The 24,622-nt window shown below is 39.9% G+C and overlaps 1 protein-coding gene and 1 long non-coding RNA gene across 5 annotated transcripts in view; one reads left to right on the top strand and one right to left on the bottom strand.

Moving 5' to 3' along the window:
- BDNF (brain derived neurotrophic factor) overlaps nt 1–24,622 on the top strand; it is a 69,475-nt gene that overhangs the window by 31,895 nt on the left and 12,958 nt on the right. The window contains exon 1 of one of the 4 annotated variants that reach the window (XM_033205476.1): nt 15,300–15,543. The exons of the other annotated variants lie outside the window; for them this stretch is intronic. The gene's annotated coding sequence lies outside the window, so the exon portion shown is untranslated. Of the gene's footprint in view, nt 1–15,299; nt 15,544–24,622 lie in introns of those variants that run through there. 4 annotated transcript variants of the gene reach the window in all.
- The window catches only part of LOC117080420, a 40,975-nt gene continuing 28,165 nt past the window's right edge, over nt 11,813–24,622 (bottom strand). The window contains exon 4 of the long non-coding RNA XR_004435822.1: nt 11,813–12,637. This is a non-coding gene — a long non-coding RNA (uncharacterized LOC117080420). The remainder of the gene's footprint in view (nt 12,638–24,622) is intronic.

Here is a 24,622-nt window from a genome sequence, read left to right on the forward strand (position 1 = left end):
GAGAACCCTCACTGTCACTGTTCCATGAGGTGTTAGGAAAACTTGATCTAGTGCAGTGCCCCAGTAGGCATTGGTACTGAGACCAAAATTCAGTTGGTTTGTTATTACTACAATTCCTACGTGATTTCACTTGTCACGTAGACAGATTGCATACCTCAATAATAATCTTGTCCAAAGGTGTGGTATTCCATACGTTCAAAAAATGCATTCCCATATCTCATTCCATTGGATCCTACAAATAACCCTATAAAAAAGATTGGGCAGGCATTATTTCTATATAACAGAGGAGGAAACTAGAGCTTAGAGAAGCTAAATAGCAATCCAAAATGCACAGCTATAGAACCAGAGCAAGGATGATAGCCCAATGACTTCACCTAACCTAGTCCCCTTACCACCACTCCAGCTGTCTATAACCACAACCTACAGTATTCAAGTAAGAAACCGTATCTTGCCCTTGATGCATTAATGCGAGACCTGGAGCAGGGACAGGCTGATATTGTCACCCTGGCCTAGTATCCACTTTTCTCTCCAGAAGAGACTAGTACCCTTCTGTGTGCCAAGGAATAAAGTGGTAATGGGAAGATTAAAAATGTTTATTCCAAGAAGTTTTTAAATTTAATTTTTTTAAAAAACAAAAAACTCTTAGAAAGAGGGAAAAATGAATATATGATTTTTGATATATTGTTCCTTAGTAACTCAGTTATACTTTTACTTAAACCTGAGAATCTTGCTAAGTGAATGATTAGAAATACTAGGTGACTGGCAAGATGGCAAATAGGAACAGCTCCAGTCTGCAGCTCCCAGAGAGATCAATGCATAAGGTGAATGATTTCTGCATTTCCAACTGAGGTACCTGGCTCATCTCATCGGGACTGGTTAGACAGTGGGTGCAGCCCACAGAGGGCAAGCCAAAGCAGAGTGGGGTGTCGCCTCACCCAGGAAGTGCAAGGGGTCGACTCCCTCCCCTAGCCAAGGGAAACCCTGAGGGACTGTGCCATGAGGGACTGTGCTATCCGGCCCACATACTATGCATTTCCCACAGTCTTCACAACCCGCAGACCAGGAGATTCCCTCAGGTGCCTACACCACCAGGGCCCTGGGTTTCAAGTAAAAAACTGGGCGGCTGTTTGGGCAGACACCAAGTTAGCTGCAGGAGTTTTTTCTCATACCCCAGTGGCACCTGAAATTCCAGTGAGACAGAACCATTCATTCCCCTGGAAAGGGGCTGAAGCCAGGGAGCCAAGTGATCTAGCTCAGCAGATCCCACCCCCATGGAGCACAGCAAGGTAAAATCCGCTGGTTCGAAATTCTCACCGCCAGCACAGCTATCTGAAGTCAACCTGGGATGCTCCAGCTTGGTCAGGGGAGGGGCATCCACCATTACTGAGGCTTGAGTAGGCGGTTTTCCTCTCACAATGTAAACAAAGCCGCTGGGAAGTTTGAACTGGGTGGAGCCCACCACAGCTCAGCAGAGCCCCTGTAGCCAGATTACCTCTCTAGATTCTCCCTCTCTGGGCAGGGCATCTGGGAAACAAAGTCAGCAGCCCCAGTCAGGGGCTTATAGATAAAACTCCCAGCTCCCTGGGACAGAGCTGTGGGTGCAGCTTCAGCAGACTTAAACGTTCTTGCCTGTTTGCTCTGAAGAGAACAGTGGATCTCCCAGCACAGCACTTGAGCTCTGCTAAGGGACAGACTACCTCCGCAAGCAGGTCCCTGACCCCCGAGGTTCCTGACTGGAAGACACCTCCCAGCAGGGGTCGACAGACACTTCATACAGGAGAGCTCCGGCTGGCATCTGGTGGGTGCCCCTGTGGGACAGAGCTTCCAGAGGAAGGAACAGGCAGCAGTATTTGCTGTTCTGCAGCCTCTTCTGGTGATACCCAGGCAAACAGGGTCTGGAGTGGACCTCCAGCAAATTCCAGCAGACTGGCAGCAGAGGGGCCTGTTAGAAGGAAAACTAACAAACAGGAATAGCATCAATATCAACAAAAAGATGTCCACACAAAAACCCCATACAAAGGTCACCAACATCAAAGATCAAAAGTAGATAAATCCACGAGGATGAGGAAAATCCAGCACAAAAAGGCTGAAAATTCCAAAAACCAGAATGCCTCTTCTCCTCCAAGGGAGCAGAACTCCTCACCAGCAACGGAACAAAACTGGATGGAGAATGAGTTTGATGAATTGACAGAAGTAGGCTTCAGAAGGTGGGTAATAACAAACTCCTCTGGGCTAAAGGAGCGTGCTCTAACCCAATGCAAGGAAGCTAAGAACCTTGAAAAAAGGTTGGAGGAATTGTTAACTAGAATAACTAGTTCAGAGAAGAACATAAATGATAGAGCTGAAAAACACAGTACGAGAACTTGGTGAAGCATACACAAGCTTCAATAACCGAATCAATCAAGTAGAGGAAAGGATATCAGAGATTGAAGATCAACTTAATAAAATAAAGCATGAAGAAAAGATTAGAGAAAAGAGAATGAAAAGGAATGAACAAGGCTCCAAGAAATGTGGGACTCTGTGAAAAGACCAAAGCTACATTTGATTGGTGTACCTGAAAGTGATGGGGAGAATGGAACCAAGCTGGAAAACACTCCTCAGGATATTATCCAGGACAACTTTCCCAACCTAGCAAGACAAGCCAGCATTCAAACACCACAAAGATACCCCTCGAGAACAGCAACCCCAAGACCCGTAATTGTCAGATTCACCAAGGTTGAAATGCAGGAAAAAATGTTAAGGGCAGCGAGAGAGAAAGGTCAGGTTACCCACAAAGGGAAGCCCATCAGACTAAGAGTGGATCTCTCAGCAGAAACCCTACAAGCCTACAAGCCAGAAGAGAGTGGGGGCCAATATTCAACATTCTTAAAGAAAAGAATTTTTAACCCAGAATTTCATATCCAGCCAAACTAAGCTTCAGAAGTGAAGGAGAAATGAAATCCTTTACAGACTAGAAAATGCTGAAAGATTTTGTCACCACCAGGCCTGCCTTACAAGAGCTCCTGAAGGAAGCACTAAATATGGAAAGGAAAACCAGTACCAGCCACTGCAGAAACATACCAAATGGATGGTAAAGACCATTGACACTATGAAGAAACTGCATCAACTAAGAGGCAAAATAACCAGCTAGCATCATAATGACAGGATCAAATTCACACATAACAATATTAACCTTAAATATAAATGGGCTAAATGCCCCAATTAAAAGACACAGACTAGCAAATTGGATAAAGAGTCAAGACCCATCAGTGTGCTGTATTCAGGAGACCCATGTCACATGCAAAGACACACACAGGCTAAAAACAAAGGGATGGAGGAATATTTACCAAGCAAATGGAAAGCAAAAAAAAAAAAAAAAAAAAAAAAAAGCAGGGGTTGCAATCCTAGTCTCTGATAAAACAGACTTTAAACCCACAAAGATCAAAAAACTAAAAGAAGGGCATTACATAATGGTAAAGGGATCAATGCAACAAGAAGAGCTAACTATCCTAAATATATATGCACCCAATATAGGAGCACCCAGATTCATAAAGCAAGTTCTCAGAGACTCACAAAGAGACCCAGACTCCCACACAATAATAGTGGGAGACTTTAACACCCCAATGTCAATATTAGATCAACAAGACAGAAAATTAACGAGGATATTCAGGACTTAAACCAGCTCTGGACCAAGTGGACCTAATAGACATCTATAGAACTCTCCACCCTATATCAACAGAATATACATTCTTCTCAGCACCACTTCACACTTATTCTAAAATTGACCACATAATTGGAAGCAAAACACTCCTCATCAAATGCAAAAGAATGGAAATAACAACAATCTCTCAGACCAAAGTGCAATCAAATTAGAACATGGGATTAAGAAACTAACTCAAAACCATACAACTACAGTGGAAACTGAACAACCTGCCCCTGAATGACTACTGGGTAAATAATGAAATTAAGGCAGAAATAAATATGTTCTTTGAAACCAATGAGAATAAAGATACAACATACCAGAATCTCTGGGACGCAGCTAAAGCAGTGTTTAGAGGGAAATTTATAGCACTAAATGCCCACAAGAGAAAGCAGGAAAGAGCTAAAATCGACACCCTAACATCACAATTAAAAGAACTAGAGAAGCAAGAGCAAATACTTCAAAAGCTAGCAGAAGAGAAGAAATAACTAAGATCGGAGCAGAACTGAAGGAGATGAGACACAAAAAACCCTTCAAAAAAAATCAATGAATCCAGGAGCTGGTTTTTTGAAAAGATTAACAAAAGAGACCCCTAGCCAGACTAATAAGAAAAGAAAGCAGAATCAAATAGATGTAATAAAAAATGATAAAGAGGATATCACCACTGATCCCACAAAAATATAATCTATCATCAGAGAACACTATAAACACCTCTTTGCAAATAAACTAGAAAGTCTAGAAGAAATGGAGAAATTCCTGGACACAAACACCCTCCCAAGACTAAACCAGGAAGAAGTCAAATTCCTGAATAGACCAATTACAAGTTCTGAAATTGAGGCAGTAATTAACAGCCTACCAACCAAAAAAAGCCCAGGACCAGATGGATTCACAGCCAAATTCTACCAGAGGTACAAAGAGGAGCTGGTACCATTCCTTCTGAAACTATTCCTATCAATAGAAAAAGAGGGAATCCTCTCTAACTCATTTTATGAGGCCAGCATCATCCTGATACCAAAACCTGTCAGAGACACAACAAGAAAAGAAAATTTCAGGCCAATATCCCCGATGAACATTGATGCAAAAATCCTCAGTAACATACTGGTAAACCAAATCCAGCAGCACATCAAAAAGCTTATCCACCATGATAAGTCAGCTTCATCCCTGGGATGCAAGGCTGGTTCAACATATGCAAATCAATAAACATAATCTATTTCATAAAGAGAAGCAATGACAAAAACCACATGATTATTTCAATAGATGCAGAAAAGGCCTTTGATAAAATTCAACATCCTTCATGCGAAAAACTCTCAATAAACTAGGTATTGATGGAACGTATCTCAAAATAGTAAGAGCTATTTATGACAAACCCACAGCCAATATCATACTGAATGGGCAAAAACTGGAAGCATTCCTTTGAAAACAGGCACAAGACAAGGATGCCCTCTCTTACCACTCCTATTCAACATAGTATTGGACGTTCTGGCCAGGGCAATCAGGCAAGAGAAAGAAACAGTGTATTCAAATAGGGAGAGAGGAAGTCAAATTGTATCTGTTTTCAGATGACATGATTGTATATTTAGAAAACCCCATCATCTCAGACCAAAATCTCCTTAAGCTAATAAGCAACTTCAGCAAAGTCTCAGGATACAAAATCAATGTGCAAAAATCACAAGCATTCTGATACACCAATAATGACAAACAGAGAGCCAAGTCATGAGTGAACTCCCATTCACAATTGCTACAAAGAGAATAAAATGCCTAGGAATACAACTTACAAGGGATGTGAAGGACCTCTTCAAGGAGAACTACAAACTACCGCTCAAGGAAATAAAAGAGGACACAAACAAATGGAAGAATATTCCATTCTCATGGATAGGAAGAATCATTATTGTGAAAATGGCCATACTGCCTAAAGTAATTTACAGATCCAATGCTATCCCCATCAAGCTACCAATGACTTTCTTCACAGATTTAGAAAAACTACTTTAAATTTCATATGGAACCAAAAAAGAGCCCATATGGCCAAGACAATCCTATGCAAAAAGAACAAAGTTGGAGGCATCACTATACCTGACTTCAAGCTATACTACAAGTCTAAAATAACCAAAACAGCACAGTACTGGTACAAAAACAGATAGGTAGACTAATGGCACAGAACAGAGGCCTCAGAAATAACGCCACACATCTACAACCATCTGATCTTTCAGAAACATGACAAAAACAAGCAATGCGGAAAGGATTACGTATTTAATAAATGATGTTGGGAAAACTGACTAGCCATATGCAGAAAACTGAAACTGATCCCCTTCCTTACACTTTATACAAAAATTAATTCAAGATGGATTAAAGACTTAAACGTAAAACCTAAAACCATAAAAACCCTAGAAGAAAACCTAGGCAATACCATTCAGGACATAGGCATGGCAAAGACTTCATGACTAAAACACCAAAAGCAATGGCAACAAAAGCCAAAATTGACAAATGGGATCTAATTAAACTAAAGAGCTTCTGCACAGAAAAAGAAACTAACATCAGAGTGAACAGGCAACCTACAGAATGGGTGAAATTTTTGCGATCTACCTAACTGACAAAGGGCTAATATCCAAAATCTACAAGGAACTTAAACAAATTTACAAGAAAAAAAAAAAAAACCCATTAAAAAGCAGACAAAGGATATGAACAGATGTTTCTCAAAAGAAGACATTTATGCTGCCAATAAACATATGAAAAAAAGCTCATCATCACTGGCCATTAGAGAAATGCTAATCAAAACCACAATGAGATATGATCTAATGCCAGTTAGAATGGCGATCATTAAAAAGTCAGGAAACAACAGATCATGGAGAGGATGTAGAGAAATAGGAACACTTTTACACTGTTGGTGAAAGTTCAACCATTGTGGAAGACACTGTGGCGATTCCTCAAGGATCTAGAACCAGAAATATCATTTGACCCAGCCATCCCATTACTGGGTATATACCCAAAGGATTATAAATCATGCTACTATAAAGACACATGCACATGTATGTTTATTGTGGCACTATTCACAATAGCAAAGACTTGGAACCAACCCAAATGCCCATCAATGATAGACTGGATAAAGCAAATGTGGCACATATACACCATGGAATACTATGCAGCCATAAAAAAGGATGAGTTCATGTCCTTTGCAGGGACATGGATGAAGCTTGGCAAACTAAGCTTTCTTGGCAAACTAACTCAGGAACAGAAAACCAAACACCACATGTTCTCACTCTTAAGTGGGAGTTGAACAATGAGAAGACATGGACACAGGGAGGGGAACATCACACACTGACTGGGGCCTGTCGGGGTAGGAGGGTAGGGGAGGGAGGGATAGCATTAGTAGAAATACCTAATGTAGATGACGAGTTGATGAGTGCAGCAAACCACCACGGCACATATATACCTATGTAACAAACCAGCACATTCTGCACATGTACCCCAGAACTTAAAAGTATAATAATAATAATAATAATAATAATAATAATAGAAATACAAATAAAATAGAATACAGCATACAGCAGTGATTCTCAAACACACTAAGCATCAGAATTACCCTTGAATCTTTAAAATATATATACATATGAGATCTTAGTCTCCAAGATTTGTAAGTTTGGTATTGGGTCCCTGGGCCTATGTCAGGTTTAGAAACTTCTACAGGTGGTTTGGATGTATAGGAAAATTTAACAATTGCTGAACTAAAATCAAATAAACTGAATATCCTGTGATTTAGAGAGACTTATTGTTTATTTCACTATCCAAGTACTTGCATTAGAGCATGGCTAGAAGGGATTTGCAGTCTTGTAAATAATCAGAAATTTAGACACTTTGAGATGGGAGAACTGCTGAAGACGATTTGAAAGAAATTTTCTAATTAGAAACTTCCAGGTGGGAGCAAAGGTCTGGAACAATACTTCTGAGCCAGAGGAGGATTGAGTTTGACTCCAGGCCTAACACTTACTAGGTCTGTGACCTTGGGCGAGTAATTTAAATTCTCTGTATCTCAACCTCTCAACAGGGTATTGGTAGGGATTAAATGTGTTAGTGCCTGTGAAGTGCTTAGAGCAGTGCTTGGCATAGTAAATGCTTAATGAATTTCAGCCACTGTTTTTATTAGTAGTACTTTCTAGCTCCCCCAAAAAGATACTTTTTTTTAGACTTGTACTAAAACAATAAAAAGTTTAATCAGCATGCTTCATACCTAAATATGCTTCACTTTATAGCAAAGTTTACAAGACTAAAACTTCTGTTGTAATTCTCTGAGTCTCATTTGTTTATTCATGACTTTTTCTACTCTTTATTCATCTTAATTCTGCTCATTCTTCAAGACCCAGCTGGAATTCTGTTTCTAGAAAGACTCTTGCCCATAATAATAAACCTGCCCCATCTGAGTTCCTAGGTGGTCTGTAATTCACAATTTGGTAATTAATTGTATACGCAATTATATAACAAATAATTATTGTGTGTCTTTGCTGTATCAGATTCTAGGCTGGAAGTTGTGGATATGATGTTTTTGTCTAGAAAAATGTTCTAGACTGTCCTACTCAGAACAGTCTGTTGACTTGAAAGACACATTTCCTAAATAGAAACTTCATGAGGCAGCCAGCCCCAGCTGTGTTCCTTGACCTGATGATTAAGTTTGATTTAAGGCTCACCACTTACTAGCTCTGTGATGTTTGGCAAGTTACTTGAATTCTCTGTGCGTAGGTACAACAATATTGAGGGAAATCCCTTTCCCCCATCCTTGTGTTTCCACAAGGGAACTTGCTTCCTAATAAGTAACACTTTCAGGGGAGTAGTCTAGGCCCTTCTCTTATCCCCATTACTTGTTCTTTCCGTGAAAAGAGGAGAGGTTAATCTGATTGATGAAATCCTTAATCTTTCGTTTTCTGGACTGTAGAGGCTGTGAACCAAAGCAATGGACCTCTTGCACTGGAATTGAGGGTGACCCTGTATTTTGATTCTTATTTGGCAGCTTGTTTCTATTCTGTTCCCAATTCAAAATCCCAAGGGGAGAAGGAAGATAGTTGATTACCGCAAGTATGTAATGGTGGTAGGAAGTTGAATAAATGGTAACTTTTTAAAAGTTGCATGAGATACAGTCCTTATTCCAGAGAAGCTAAGTTTGCCTTTTTTCTTCTCATGTATTTTAGTATTATCTCTACAATTAGATTGTAAACCCTTTGAAAGCAAGAATATTTCTACATTTTCTTACTCCTGATAGCACACAGTAGACTGCTGGGCACATAGATAGTAGGTGGCTCTATAGGTACTTGCTAAATGATTCAACATGTTTTTCCCTCACGGAAAAGAAAGATTTCAGTATTGTTCTTATCAGCTAGGAAGGCACTCTGAATAGGAAATCAGTTCTAGGTAGGTATCCATAAATGGGTTATAATTTCCAACTTACTTGCCCCAGAGGCTCGCTAACGTTGAACTCTTCATGGGAACTTTGTCTTGCTTCATGAGCTATACATGCTAAGGGGTTAGCAGATCATATAATCTTTTGATCTACAAAATATGATTTTTATTGAACAAAAACTTGGGCCAAAGGCTTTTTTCCTCTGCCACCTTCCTCCCCCTTTTCATTCTCTTTTTTTGGGAATGCGCTTTGTGCATGTTAGTTACAGCATGTACCACATTGCACTGTATTGTTGGTTTTGGGATCTAACCCACCTTTAACACTGCAGTCCCCAAGGGCAGAAATTTAGTTTTATTTATTTCGGTGTCCTCAGTGCCTGTCCTCAGAGAATGTCTATTATATGAACAAATAGTGCAAAAGTAAATTTTAGGAGAAGACTACATCACACTCATCTAAACTACAAGTTTGACAAGTTGACATCCAAAAGAAAGGCTCTCCTAAATAACCTCGTCACAGAAATTTGGGTGACCTTTGTAGCTCTGGAGGAAGCAGAGGCAAAAATGAAACCTAAAAATTATTTGTGGGTTTTTAAATTTTTTTTCTCATGGAGTAAAGAAGGTCTACAGCTGAGTTCTTTTCATGTGAGGGAATGACCGAAACAGCTGGTTCTGACTTTCAGCTTCAACTGAGCGACCAGAGCTCTGCTGGTGAAACAGAAACTTGTATTTCTGCCCCTGACATGCACCTTGAAGGTGTCAACTCATTGTCCCTGTGTTCATATAAATAGTTTTTACAGAATTGTTTTTGATCTTGTGAGCTTCTAACTAAATGATTAACCATGCAAAGTTGGCCATTTGGGGTAATACTGAAGCACTTCTCTTAAGGGCTATTGACAGGTGGGAATGTGTCCACCTCCTTGGGTCTCTGGTTTTCTTGTCATACTTGAAAATCAGTGACAATTTAAACGTGGGGTAATCACTTAGCAAATCCACTGAGATATCAAGTTAATTATTCCCACTTTGCGTGAAGCAACCTTGAAAATGATTTTCCTAAAGCAAAGTACATCCAAACTTCCTTCCTAATAGTACATCCTTTTTAATAACCTTTGCTGAATGTATAAATGAATACTTCACAAAAATATAGCATATCTTTAATTCTTACTTAGAGGCAGTTTAAGGCTCTTGTGTAAGAGAAGGCCCCGGCTTGAGATAACATAGGATAGTAAGCCTCCTAGAGAAATTTCTATACGGAAACATGGTCTGCTATGAAGCTAGAAGTGAGAGGACATTATATTTGGCCCAAAGTGGCTTCAGAGTTTCTCAGCATGGGGCCCGAAGTCAAGATCCCTTGTTTCATTAAGAGGAGGTCCAGGAGTGCGTGACACCATCAGACTACTGAGACCCAGCTGGAACTAGGAACCTTTCACAGGGGCCTTGCCTTATCAAAATAGTTCTTATTTTTTCTGAGTTCCAAGTAACTGGTTTCTTAACCTAGTGTCTGTATAGCATTGCCAAGTGGGAATACCTTCAATGAACTTCCTCATGAGGTTATTTCTAGCCTACTGAAATATTTCATTTTAGGAGGGTGAGGAAAGGAACTCTTGAATTTTTGTGCTTACTTTAATGTTGTGGTACAGCTTTGACCATCTGTTTAATGGGAGATCTGTTTTCCAGATGACTATACATGTGGAAAGGAGAAGCTTTTTGAGTGTGTGTGTGTGTGTGTGTGTGTGTGTGTGTGTGTACCCCCTTTAAAGAGTGGTTTTTCATTTAATCTCTACATTTGGGGTAAAAGGTCCTCTAGGGAGCCTTTTCAAAAGTATTTGAAGTTTGCATTTGATTTCAGAGGTGAGTTGGAGGCCTAATCTGTGTATGACAGACACATGTCTCCAACAACTATATGTTACAAGGACTAAGAGCCATCCTTTTGGGTCCATCTTTCAACACTGATCTCCCATTTGTGTTCATATCGGTATCTTTACAGTAAGCTCCCAGTTACATCTCCCTAATTTCCCTTAGTAGGCTTTACAGAGTTTGCAGTGTATTCAATGGCAGATGACCACATGTGGAGTCATTTAACCACATCTTCCACTGCAAGTCCTGCTCTTGATGTCTGTTTATGTTTAGATTCCATCTTTTGGAAGATTTCATTCCTCTGCAATATCTCAGTATCTCAGATGCTTTTGTGGCTGGGTTCTTTTCCCCTCCTGTGTTTGGCCATGGCCACCCCCTCAGGGTTGTGTTGTGTTTCACAGCTGCTGTTTGTGGGGTTGACCTTTACAGTGTACAAAGCTCTTTCCCATATGTTGACAATCCCTGGTGTGATGCTGTGAGTTAGGCAGGGTGGGTGAGATTATGTGTCCTCATCATATCATAGTGGTGAGGCAACAGGGTTTTTAAATTTGTTCACCCATGAATTTGTCTAATTAGTTGGTAAAAAATGGTCATGTATCAGCTGTTTGACAGGGTCAGCTTAATAGAAAGCGGGAGTTAGGCAGGACCAGAACTCAGGACTCCAGCCCCCGGTCCCAGGAACTATTCTCTATACCCAGTTGTCCCACCTTGAATCAATTTCTTCTAGGGACGTATCTCCCAAACTGAGATGGCACCCACAGGACTTCTTAATTGTACTCACTACCAGGAAAAACTAGCAAACGAACTGGTGTAAATCTCTCTTTTTGGTGATTGGTGGAGATTTGGTGGTTCGGTGGAGATTGTCTTGTGTCAAAAGTCAAGCCACTAGATTAAATGTTTTGTTAAAAAATTGGTTATTTTTAATTTAATTATTTGACAGTTAATTTACATTATTCAAAAATCAAAATAAAATTTCAAAGAAGTTTACACTGAAAAGTCTTGCCCCACTTATACGTTGCTCACCCCAGTATCCCCCAATATATACCGTCTATAAGATGATCATTTGTATTAGTTTCTTGTGAATCCTTGATAGTGTGTTTTATATAGATACAGGTAAAAATGAATATGTACCATTATTCCCGCCCCCGCCACACTTTTATTTTTTTTGGGACAGAGTCTTGCTCTGTTGCCCAGGCTGGAGTGCAGTGGCACGATCTCGGCTCACCACAAGCTCTGCCATTTTCCCCCATTTTTAAAACAAAAGGTAGTAGCCATATATACACTATTTTACACCTTGTTTTATCACTTACTAATATATTCCAGAGAGCTTTCCATCATTTTGTACATATGCAACTATATCTGTCAGTTTATTCCCAGAAGTGGAATTGCTGGGCCAGCAGGAAAAATCATGTATAATTTTGATAGCTATTGCCTAATTGTCCTGCAAAAGGCTTGAATTGTTTGTACTCCCACCATTAGTGTATGAAAAGATGTGTTTCTCCATAGCCTCATCAAACTGAGTGTGTAAGATGAGATGAGAAATAGGAGGTGAGAAGTTATTTACCTCATCGGTAGTTTGCAGTGGGAACACCGCACAGTTCCAAGAGCTGGTGCAGGTATCAGATTAGTTCCAGTGGAAACAGTGCCTCACCATGGTCATGGGCTTGCACCAGCTCTAGTGACACACACAGAATAGACCCATGTTGCCACTTGCAGAATTTCCTGTAGCAGAAAATTGAATATGCATTCATTATTCACATAACTAGCCACGCTGGATCTAAAGAGCACAACAGTGTTTTTTAGAACCAAAAAGAAAATTGTTTCACCACAACACACTGTGTATGAGGTTTTCAATGCTCTTTTCTCAGCTATTAACATTATTTTCAGGACTGAGTTCAAGAGATGTATCCCAAATCACAGGGATGTCTTGCAAAGCTTGGAACTTTCATACTCAAGGGATGCTTTTTTGAGGAATGATTTTACACTTACCCAACATTTGTAATTAATTAGTACTTTATAAGATAAATTTAAACTGCCCAAGTACAATATAAACATTGAACTATGATGCAGTATTGCTAGACTTCTTCCTTAAAGTTGTCAAGTGGTTTCCTGCATTAGGCAAATAGGGGATCATATTAAAACACCATGATTTACGGCCTAGATAACATCTCCGCATTTTGAGAAGCCTATATTTCAGGTCATCCTCACATACTCCTTACCATTCTCATTAGAAAGTTTGATTCTCAGTCTTATTTTTCTCTGAGGACAGAAAAAAAAAAAATCCCCTTCAGTTCCACTGCATAGAAAAGTGTGGTAAATGGAGCTGGGCACAGTGGTTATTCAATTTAAATGGACAATCTTTTCTTATAGAATTTTGATAGGGCCACTTTACAGGGGAAAGTCACTCCTCTTCCCCTTTATAGAATAGTTGCACCTGGACAATTGCATTGATGACTGTATCTGGCCTATACAAGAGGTCATTCCTGGGCATAAGAATGGACTGCCAAAATCTAACTGACACATCATTTACAAATATACATTTTCTTTTGTTAATAATACCTGTGAAGGCTTTCATAATAGGCATTTCCAGTTTTGTTCTCAGGCTCCTTGCAGCTGCTCCTCTAAAAGTCTGCTGTCTACCAAGAGCTGACAATGGCTAGAAGCAAAGGTGTTCTGTCTTTTGTGCCATCATCATCTAACTTGCCACACATATTTGGGATGTCAGCCCAGGTATAGGTTTTGTATTAACTCAGTATGGCTTGTGGGACTGGTTGCCTTTGTTCATGCCGAGGGCCTCTGGGCATCAGTTTGGTGTGAGAGAACCCAATCCATGATCCTCCTTCCTTTGGCTGTTTTGACTTGATGGCTCTTGTTGGCACAGTCTGTGAGTGTCTGATGCTCTATCCACACCGGACCATCTGTTCTGCTGTCTCTGTCATCTGAACTAGTTGTCTGAACTATTCCTTGATAATAAATTTGAGATGATCTTGTTCTACCATTCTTTTCAAGTCACATCTCAGCCCCTCAGGCACATTCCCAAAGAACACGACAAATGGGTGGATCACAAGTCACGTAGCATAGGGTGTTAGACCACCAGGCTCTGAAGGGATTCTGTTGGGTGCTAAAAAGAAAGATTTTATGTCACCACGATTTTTTTAAAGGCATGTTGACACTTAGGTCTTAATTGAAAGCATTCTTACTCAAGTAGAGTTGACAGAAGAGTATTTGGTAGTTGCGGTTGCTGGTCTGAAAAGCATGTGGTTCTGTTTCAATGCCCAACGAGATCTTCTCAGGGGAAAATGTTCTGACATCTCAAACAAATGACCCTCATGCACAGTTTTGACACGATGCCCTATTAAGTATGCATGTATGGTTGGTACCTTGTAGTAATAATTCAATACTGGGAACAGAGTAGCAACAAAGAAACATTAGGATTATATTTAACCTCTGTGGAATTAGTGTGTAAACAAACTGCTTATCAGAAATGCTCATATGGGGCTTTGTTTAAATAAATAAACTGGCATACAGGGTCTGAAGGATACTCTGCCAAGTAGACCTCCCTCACAATTAAGACACCACATCCATGTCTGACCCCATATGGAAAGAGGCATAGCAAGCCAGCACTGGTTCATATTCCCTCTCTACCACATGATGGGTATGTGATCTTAGGGAATCCACCGAAACTCTCTGGGCCTCAGTTTCCTCAGCTATAAATGGTGGATAATCAAATTATCTACCTCACCATTAATAAATGTTAGTTATTTTTTTTATCAAGTTTAATACAAAGAGAAACATTTTATTTATTTTTCCAGCTGCCCAGAGCATCTTCCAAAATCCTATCACCAGCAAATATTGTATTTATTATAGCAACTATGTAAAAATGGAGTCCCTGTCCCATGCTCAGATGAAATATGTTGGTATGTGAGTTCACATGTCTTCTATAGGAACCAGTGTTTAGTGAAAATGGGTGGAGACAAACAGATGTTTTCACAGTCCTGTTGTTCACAGTACCGCCAAATTGAGTGTTTCCATATAGGTGCATTCTAATGGCTTAAATGATGCGGATATTTTCTGGCCAGCCATATGGAGCTTTTGTCATCTAAGATGTTAATATTTTCCTTATATTTTATAGTGATTCTGGAGTACAGCCAGTTTCTTGAATAGGGTCCACATGGCTCATTATGCACAGGGCCTGGAAACTGCCTTACTCATGCTGTTGAGATGAACAGTGACACTTCAGAAGAGCTGGGAGCTGGGGTAGAGCAGTGGCTAGAAGAACATATTCAATTATATTTCCTCCTGCATTAAGCTACAAGTAATGAGCACTTTCCTGTGCTTTACAGTAAGTAATTAAAAGAAATTATAGAGTGGGATGCAAAAATAACCCGAAGGACAACTGGATGTGTGGAGCCACCAGTATTCTCCATGTGCGTACAAGGTTAATCCTTCTTACTACTCAGAATGCTGAGTTTCTACAGAAAGGGTTGCAGGTCCACACATGTTTTGGCGTCTCTACCCACACCCTTCTGTATGGCATGACTGTGCATCCCAGAAGAAGAGCTGTGCTGTGTACCTCCGCGTTTCAGTGGAATTTAACAAACTGATCCCTGAAAATGGTTTCATAAAAGGTGAGTAACAGAGAGCTAATAGCCTTCTCTTGCTAATTTTATCTTTCCCCCAAGATTTCTTGATAATAGTTTGAAAAGGAGTGTTCTTTTTTGGTCTCTAGAGGCAACTTACCTTTCCAGTTTCTTCCACCACCTGTTTTCACCTCTCTTGTTTTTCTAAATTTAATGTTCTGTGTATTTCAGAGGATAGGATCTAATCTAGTGCGGTCCCTTCAGCAGGTGAGAATTATTCATCTCATTTTCATTTTAGCCTTTCTGAATTAATGACATTGAAGCCTAGCAGTTTGGTCCTAAGATGGGTTTAATTATGTAGAGATACTCTTTCTACAATGGAAATTGCTCAGATAACTAATTAACCACAAGAATACACTGATTATGGAAAATTTCAGGAGCACCGTCTGTGGAAAAACTGGGAAGGGCATGCCGTCACCACAGCTCTGGGGTCTATTAAAAGTGTGGTTATGCAGCACTGGTGTCTAGTGGGGTGTTGGCTCTCAACTGTCAGAATTCCCATAGCATTTTATGGCAGAAAGTCAAGATGTCCAGCAATACTCTGAAAGCAACCTGTTGATTAAAGTTGTCAGTTCTGAAGAAAGAGACTGAAATAAGACAAATGGGTCCTAACTTTTTTTCTCTTTCTCTCTTTTGTAAAAAAGTGTGATTGTTCTGGCATGCTCCCAATCCCCACATAATGCCAACGTCTTTTCTTAAAGGGGGATTCCCTTTATCCTTGGATCTGAGAGTTAGTGCATGTTCTCCCTTTAGGGACAATGAATGCAGTTGCATCACCCTTGCTTTTTTTTTCTTTTCTTTTCTTTTTTTTTTTTTTTTTTGGTATAGATCATGCTTATTCTTGGATGCAGGGACTTGAAAGACAAAGCCCCACCTGGCTTTCACAACATCTCCTATAAGTAGGTGTGCCTTGTGTGTAATTTGAAGGAGGCGGTCCCTTAGCTGTGTTTACACTGTACTTTTCAATGTGGGGCTGAAGGTAGAATCAACCATACTTAAGATGCCACCTGGGAAAATAGGGTCCTGCGTCATCTCAGCCCCACCCCTTTGCAAATAACAGCAGCACTATTAGGGTTCCTAGTGTGAGTCATTTGCATTTGGACTGGTGAACTTGGTGACTTCTTGGTGTTTAGAAACAAACAACCTTTGCAGTCTTTTGTAAAAAGGCTAAACGGTGGACCAGTTTCCAGTTCTATTTGCAAAGCTGCCCCCATCAAATCCCTCATAATGTTCAACTTAAAAAATGTTACACTTTTCTCTGGAAATCTAACCTTTTTTCCTTTTTTAAAAGCCATTTTAAGTACTTCAGTCTTGAATCAAACGATCCCAAATATTGGATACTAATCTAGAAATTGGGTTCCTCCTGGGAACTTTATTGAAGAAGAGAGATTTTGGTTGGAGAGGGGGTTTCAATGCTTGAAACTTATATTTACTATTTTAAGATTTCATTGTTGTTGCTGCTGCTGCTGCTGCTGCTGCTGTTTTGTTTTGTGAGTTTTGTTTGTTTAAATTTCATGGTATTTAAAGAGAGAGCTGGATCTGTTGGTTTCAGAATGAATCTAGAAATAAGAAATCTGCCTTGAGTGAGTGAGTTGGTTCTCTCTGTTGCTATTTCACCATATAGGACCAAAGGAACTCACAAGGACCAGAGACATCTGACTAAAAGCAATAGTAGTGTGACTGGACATCTACTACCTGCCATAGTTGGTCATATCATTTCCAGTATGATTCTGATTGAGTGAATGATATTAGGCTATGTTCAGGGATCAGGGAGGCTAATTTGCTTATATTGCCTTGTAGCATTTTGGTAAGAATTAATGATTGTGTAGATGTCCACATTTAGGTCAGCAATACTCTAAAAGTTCTCATTGAACTAATCATGTTTATAAGTAGCCTATACTTTTTATCGTAACAACAATAGTGGAAAAGCTAGTTGACATAAAAGGAGCCCAGATTTTATTTAAGTAAAATTACAAAAGCAAAGATATTTTCCCACATAAATTACAAAAGCAAAGATATTTTCCCACATAAACATCCCCATAAAACAAGTTGAACTGAAGAGGAAAGATGACAGGTAACCGTATGACTCGCTAAGAAAGTATCATAATACTTAAGTTAACTTTAACCTTTTATTTCCCTATCCTAAGCAGCCTCTTTTCTCTTTATCATTTAGTCTAGTGCTTCTCAACTTTGATAAGTAAAAAAGTTACTGCATTAAATAAATCTTATTGAAATGCAGGATCTGATTGAGTGGGTGGGGTAGGTGGAATGAGGGTGGGGAAGTTGAGATTCTGCATTTCTTAGAAGCTTCTACTTTATGTTAAAATGGCCAATCCATCTCAACATTGAGAAGTAAACTTTCACTTAATTTCAGCCTGTGTAAGTTTATCCCATATGTACATTTCCTAAAACTCTAATCTCAGGCCCCATGAGTTTCTCCTTTAGTTAAAATACTTTTAGGAATAAATTGGAATTGCATTAATACACAATTTATAAATGTAACACTCAAAAAATTATTTGAAGTTTGAGAGTTTTAGGTTGCATGAAAACAATTTCATACTTGAAAATTTTTCTATAAATTCAAAAGTCTGTATATTTAAATACAATTTAAATACCTGTGTTACACAATGAGATCACTTGGACTCGGAAAGGGGAACATCACACACTGGGGCCTATCATGGGTAGGGGGAGGAGGGAGGGATTGCATTGGGGAGTTATACATGATATAAATGATGAATTGATGGGTGCTGACGAGTTGATGGGTGCAGCACACCAACATGGTATAAGTATACATATGTAACAAACCTGCACGTTATATACATGTACCCTAGAACTTAAAGTATAATAAAAAAAATAAAAAAATAAATAAATACCTGTGTTACAATGACATTTGTTTTTCTATCTCTGTCTGCACCATTTCCAGAGTCATCATCCCTGTACAGGAAAATTTTTCCCACAATTCCACCATAGTTAAATTCATTAAATATGATGCTTACTTGATAATTTCTCCAGGTTCTTTTTTTTTTTTTTTAATTATACTTTAAGTTCTAGGGTACATGTGTACAATTTGCAGATTTGTTACGTATGTATACATGTGCCATGTTGGTGTGCTACACCCATTAACTTGTCATTTACATTAGATATATCTCCTAATGCTATCCCTCCCCCGACCTCCACCCTACAACAGGCCCCAGTGTCTGAAGTTCCCCTCCCTGTGTCCAAGTGTTCTTATTGTTCAATTCCCACCTATGAGTGAGAACATGCGGTGTTTGGTTTTCTGTTCTTCTGATAGTTTGCTGAAAATGATGGTTTCCAGCTGCATCCATGTCCCTACAAAGGACATGAACTCATCCTTTTTTATGGCTGCATAGTATTCCATGGTGTATATGTGCCATATTTTCTTAATCCAGTCTGTCATTGATGGACATTGGGGTTGGTTCCAAGTCTTTGCTATTGTGAATAATGCCACAATAAACATACGTGTGCATGTGTCTTTATAGCAGCATGATTTATGATCCTTTGGGTATATACCCAGTAATGGGATGGCTGGGTCAAATGGTATTTCTACTTCTAGATCCTTGAGGAATCGCCACACTGTCTTTCAGAATGGTTGAACTAGTTTACAGTCCCCCCAACAGTGTAAAAGTGTTCCCATTTCTCCACATCCTCTCCAGCAGCTGTTGTTTCCTGACTTTTTAATGATCGCCATTCTAACTGGCATGAGATGGTATCTCATTGTGGTTTTGATTTGCATTTCTCTGATGGCCAGTGATGATGAGCATTTTTTCATGTGTCTGTCAGCTGCATAAATGTCTTCTTTTGAGAAGTGTCTGTTCATATCCTTTGCCCACTTTTTTATGGGGTCGTTTGATTTTTTCTTGTAAATTTGTTTAAGTTCTTTGTAGATTCTGGATATTAGCCCTTTGTCAGATGGGTAGATTGTAAACATTTTCTCCCATTCTTTAGGTTGCCTGTTCACTCTGATGGTAGTTTCTTTTTCTGTGCATAAGCTCTTTAGTTTAATGAGATCCCATTTGTCAATTTTGGCTTTTGTTGCCGTTGCTTTTGGTGTTTTAGACATGAAGTCCTTGCCCATGCCTAAGTCCTGAATGATATTTCCTAGGTTTTCTTCTAGGGTTTTTATGGTTTTAGGACTAACATTTAAGTCTTTATTTCATCTTGAATTAATTTTTGTATAAGGTGTAAGGAAGGGATCCAGTTTCAGCTTTCTACATATGGCTAGCCAGTTTTCCCAGCACGATTTATTAAATAGGGAATCCTTTCCCCATTTCTTGTTTTTGTCAGGTTTGTCAAAGATCAGATGGCTGTAGATGAGGGCTCTGTTCTGTTCCATTGATCTATATCTCTGTTTTGGTACCAGTACCATGATGTTTTGGTTACTGTAGCCTTGTAGTATAGTTTGAAGTCAGGTAGCGTGATGCATCCTGCTTTGTTCTTTTGGCTTAGGATTGTCTTGGCAATGCAGGCTCTTTTTTGGTTCCATATGAACTTTAAAGTAGTTTTTTCAAATTCTGTGAAGAAAGTCATTGGTAGCTTGGTGGGGATAGGATTCAATCTATAAATTACCTTGGGCAATATGGCCATTTTCACGATATTGATTCTTTCTATCCATGAGGATGGAATGTTCTTCCATTTGTTTGTGTCCTCTTTTATTTCGTTGAGCAGTGGTTTGTAGTTCTCCTTGAAGAGGTCCTTCACCTTCCTTGTAAGTTGGATTCCTAGGTATTTTATTCTCTTTGAAGCTATTGTGAATGGGAGTTCACTCATGATTTGGCTCTCTGTTTTGTCTGTTACTGGTGTATGAGAATGCTTGTGATTTTTGCACATTGATTTTGTAACCTGAGACTTTGCTGAAGTTGCTTATCAGCTTAAGGAGATTTTGGGCTGAGATGATGGGGTATTCTAACTATACACTCATGTCATCTGCAAACAGGGACAATTTGACTTCCTCTCTTCCTAATTGAATACCCTTTATTTCTTTCTCTTGCCTGATTGCCCTAGCCAGAACTTCCAACACTATGTCAAATAGGAGTGGTGAGAGAGGGCATCCCTGTCTTGTGCCAGTTTTCAAAGGGAATGCTTCCAGTTTTTGCCCATTCAGTATGATATTGACTGTGGGTTTGTCATAAATAGCTCTTACTATTTTGAGAGATGTTCCATCAATACCGAATTTACTGAGAGTTTTTAGCATGAAGGGCTGTTGAATTTTGTCGAAGGCCTTTTCTGGATCTATTGAGATAATCATGTGGTTTTTGTCTTAGATTCTGTTTATATGATGGATTACATTTATTGATTTGCGTAGGTTGAACCAGCCTTGCATCCCGGGGATGACGCCAGCTTGATCGTGGTGGACAAGCTTTTTGATGTGCTGCTGGATTCAGTTTACCAGTATTTTATTGAAAATTTTTGCATCAATGTTCATCAAGGATACTGGCCTGAAATTCTCTTTTTTTGTTGTGTCTCTGCCAGGCTTTGGTATCAGGATGATGCTGGCCTCATAAAATGAGTTAGGGAGGATTCCTTTTTCTATTGATAGGAATAGTTTCAGAAGGAATGGTACCAGCTCCTCTTTGTACCTCTGGTAGAATTAGGCTGTGAATCCATCTGGTCCTGGACTTTTTTTGGTTGGTAGGCTGTTAATTATTGCCTCAATTTCAGAGCCTGTTATTGGTCTACTCTGAGATTCAACTTCTTCCTGGTTTGGTCTTGGGAGTGTGTATGTGTCCAGGAATTTATCCATTTCTTCTAGATTTTCTAGTTTATTTGCGTAGAGGTGTTTATAGTATTCTCTGATTGTAGTTTGTATTTTTGTGGGATTGGTGGTGATATCTCCTTTATCATTTTTTATTGCATCTATTTGATTCTTCTCTCTTTTCTTCTTTATTAGTCTTGCTAGCAGTCTATCAATTTTGTTGATCTTTTCAAAAAACCACCTCCTGGATTCATTGATTTTTTGGAGGGTTTTTTGTGTCTCTATCTCCTTCAGTTCTGCTCTGATCTTAGTTATTTCTTGTCTTCTGCTAGCTTTTGAATGTGTTTGCTCTTGCTTCTCTAGTTATTTTAATTGTGATGTTAGGGTGTCAATTTTAGATCTTTCCTGCTTTCTCTTGTGGGCATTTAGTGCTATAAATTTCCCTCTACACACTGCTTTAAAATGTGCCCCGGAGATTCTGGTATGTTGTGTCTTTGTTCTGATTGGTTTCAAAGAACATCTTTATTTCTGCTTTCATTTTGTTATTTACCCAGTCGTCATTCAGGAGCAGGTTGCTCAGTTTCCATGTAGTTGAGTAGTTCTGAGTGAGTTTCTTAATACTGAGTTCTAGTTCGACTGCACTGTGGTCTGAGAGACAGTTTGTTGTAATTTCTGTCCTTTTGTATTTGCTGAAGAGTGCTTTACTTCCAACTATGTCATCAATTTTTGGAATAAGTGCGATGTGCCGAGAAGAATGTATATTCTGTTGATTTGGAGTGGAGAGTTCTGTAGATGTCTATTAGGTCCCCTTGGTGCAGAGCTGAGTTCAGTTCCTGGATATCTTTGTTAACTTTCTGTCTCGTTGATCTGTCTAATGTTGACAGTGGGGTGTTAAAGTCTCCCATTATTATTGTGTGGGAGTCTAAATCTCTTCGTAGATCTCCAAGGACTTGCTTTATGAATCTGGGTGCTCCTGTATTGGGTGCATATATATTTAGGATAGTTAGCTCTTCTTGTTGAATTGATCCCTTTACCATTATGTAATGTCCTTCTTTGTCTGTTTTGATCTTTGTTGGTTTAAAGTCTGTTTTATCAGAGATTAGGATTGCAACCCCTGCTTTTTTTTGCTTTCCATTTGCTTGATAGATCTTCCTCCATCCCTTTATTTTGAGCCTGTGTGTGTCTCTGCATGTGAGATGGGTCTCCTGAATACAGCACACTGATGGGTCTTGACTCTTTATCCAATTTGCCAGTCTGTGTCTTTTAATTGGAACATTTAGCCCATTTACATTTAGGGTTAATATTGTTATGTGTCAATTTGATCCTGTCATTATGATGTTAGTTGGTTATTTTGCCTCTTAGTTGATGCAGTTTCTTCCTAGCATTGATGGTCTTTACAATTTGGCATGTTTTTGCAGTGGCTGGTACCATTTGTTCCTTTCCATGTTTAATGCTTCCTTCAGGAGCTCTTGTAAGGCAGGCTGGTGGTGACAAAATCTCTCAGCATTTGCTTGTCTGTAAAGGATTTCATTTCTCCTTCACTTCTGAAGCTTAGTTTGGCTGGATATGAAATTCTGGGTTGAAAATTCTTTTATTTAAGAATGTCAGCTATTGGCCCCCACTCTCTTCTGACTTGTAGAGTTTCTGCCAAGAGCTGCTGTTAGTCTGATGGGCTTCCCTTTGTGGGTAACCTGACCTTTCTCCCTCACAGCCTTTAACATTTTTTCCTTCATTTCAACTTTGCTGAATCTGACAATTATGTGTCTTGGAGTTACTCTTTTCAAGGAGTATCTTTGTGGCATTCTCTGTGTATCCTGAATTTGAATGCTGGCCTGCCTTGCTAGGTTGGGGAAGTTCTCATGGATAATACCCTGAAGAGTGTTTTCCAACTTGGTTCCATTCTCCCCGTCACTTTCAGGTACACCAGTCAGATGTAGATTTGGTCTTTTCACATAGTCCCATATTTCTTGGAGGCTTTGTTCATTTCTTTTTACTCTTTTTTCTCTAAACTTCTCTTCTTGCTTCATTTCATTCATTTGATCTTCAATCACTGATACTCTTTCTTCCACTTGATTGAATCAGCTACTGAAGCTTGTGCATGCATCACGTAATTCTTGTGCTATGGTTTTCAGCTCCATCAGGTCATTTAAGGTCGTCCCTATGCTGTTTATTGTAGCTAGCCATTTGTCTAATGTTTTTTCAAGTTTTTAGCTTCTTTGCAATGGGTTCAAATATCCTCCTTTAGCTTGGAGGAGTTTGTTATTAGCAATCATCTGAAGCCTTCTTCTCTCAACTTGTGAAAGTCATTCTCCATCCAGCTTTGTTCCATTGCTGGTGAGGAGCTGCATTCCTTTGGAGGAGAAGATGCACTCTGATTTTTAGAATTTTCAGCTTTTCTGCTCTGGTTTCTCCCCATCTTTGTGGTTTTATCTACCTTTGGTCTTTGATGATGGTGACATACAGATGGGGTTTTGATGTGGATGTCCTTTGTGTTTGTTAGTTTTCCTTCTAACAGTCAGGACCCTCCACTGCAGGTCTGTTGGAGTTTGCTTGAGGTCCACTCTAGACCCTGTCTGCCTGGGTATCACCAGCAGAGGCTGCAGAACAGCAAATATTGTAGAACGGTAAATGTTGCTTCCTGATCCTTCCTCTGGAAGCTTCATCTCAGAGGGGCACCTGGCCGTATGAGGTGTCAGTTGGCCCCTACTGGGAGTTACCTCCCTGTTAGGCTACTCGGGGGTCAGGAACCCACTTGAGGAGGCACACTGTCCGTTCTCAGATCTCAAACTCCATGCTGGGAGGACCACTACTCTCTTCAAAGCTGTCAGATAGGGATGTTTAAGTCTGCAGAAGTTTCTGCTGCCTTTTGTTCAGCTATGCCCTGCCCCCAGAGGCGGAGTCTACAGAGGCAGGCAGGCCTCCTTGAGCTGCAGTGGGCTCCACCCAGTTCGAGCTTCCTGGTTGCTTTATCTATTCAAGCCTCAGCAATGGCGGACGCCCCTCCCCCAGCCTTGCTGCTGCCTTGCATTTCGATCTCAGACTGCTGTGCTAGCAGTGAGCCAGGCTCCATAGGCGTGGGATCCTCCGAGCCAGGCGCGAGATGTAAATCCTGGTGTGCCGTTTGCTAAGACCACTGGAAAAGCGCAGTATTAGGGTGGGAGTGTCGCAATTTTCCAGGTACCATTGGTCATGGCTTTCCTTGGCTAGGAAAGGGAATTCCCCAACCCCTTGCATTTCCCGGGTGAGGTGATGCCCCGCCCTGCTTCGGCTCATGCTCTGTGGGCTGCACCCACTGCCCGACAAGCCCCAGTGAGATGAACCTGGTACCTCAGTTGGAAATGCAGAAATCACCCG

Source organism: Trachypithecus francoisi, unplaced genomic scaffold, assembly GCF_009764315.1.
Source record: "Trachypithecus francoisi isolate TF-2019V2 unplaced genomic scaffold, Tfra_2.0 Lachesis_group8, whole genome shotgun sequence".
NCBI lineage: Eukaryota > Metazoa > Chordata > Mammalia > Primates > Cercopithecidae > Trachypithecus > Trachypithecus francoisi.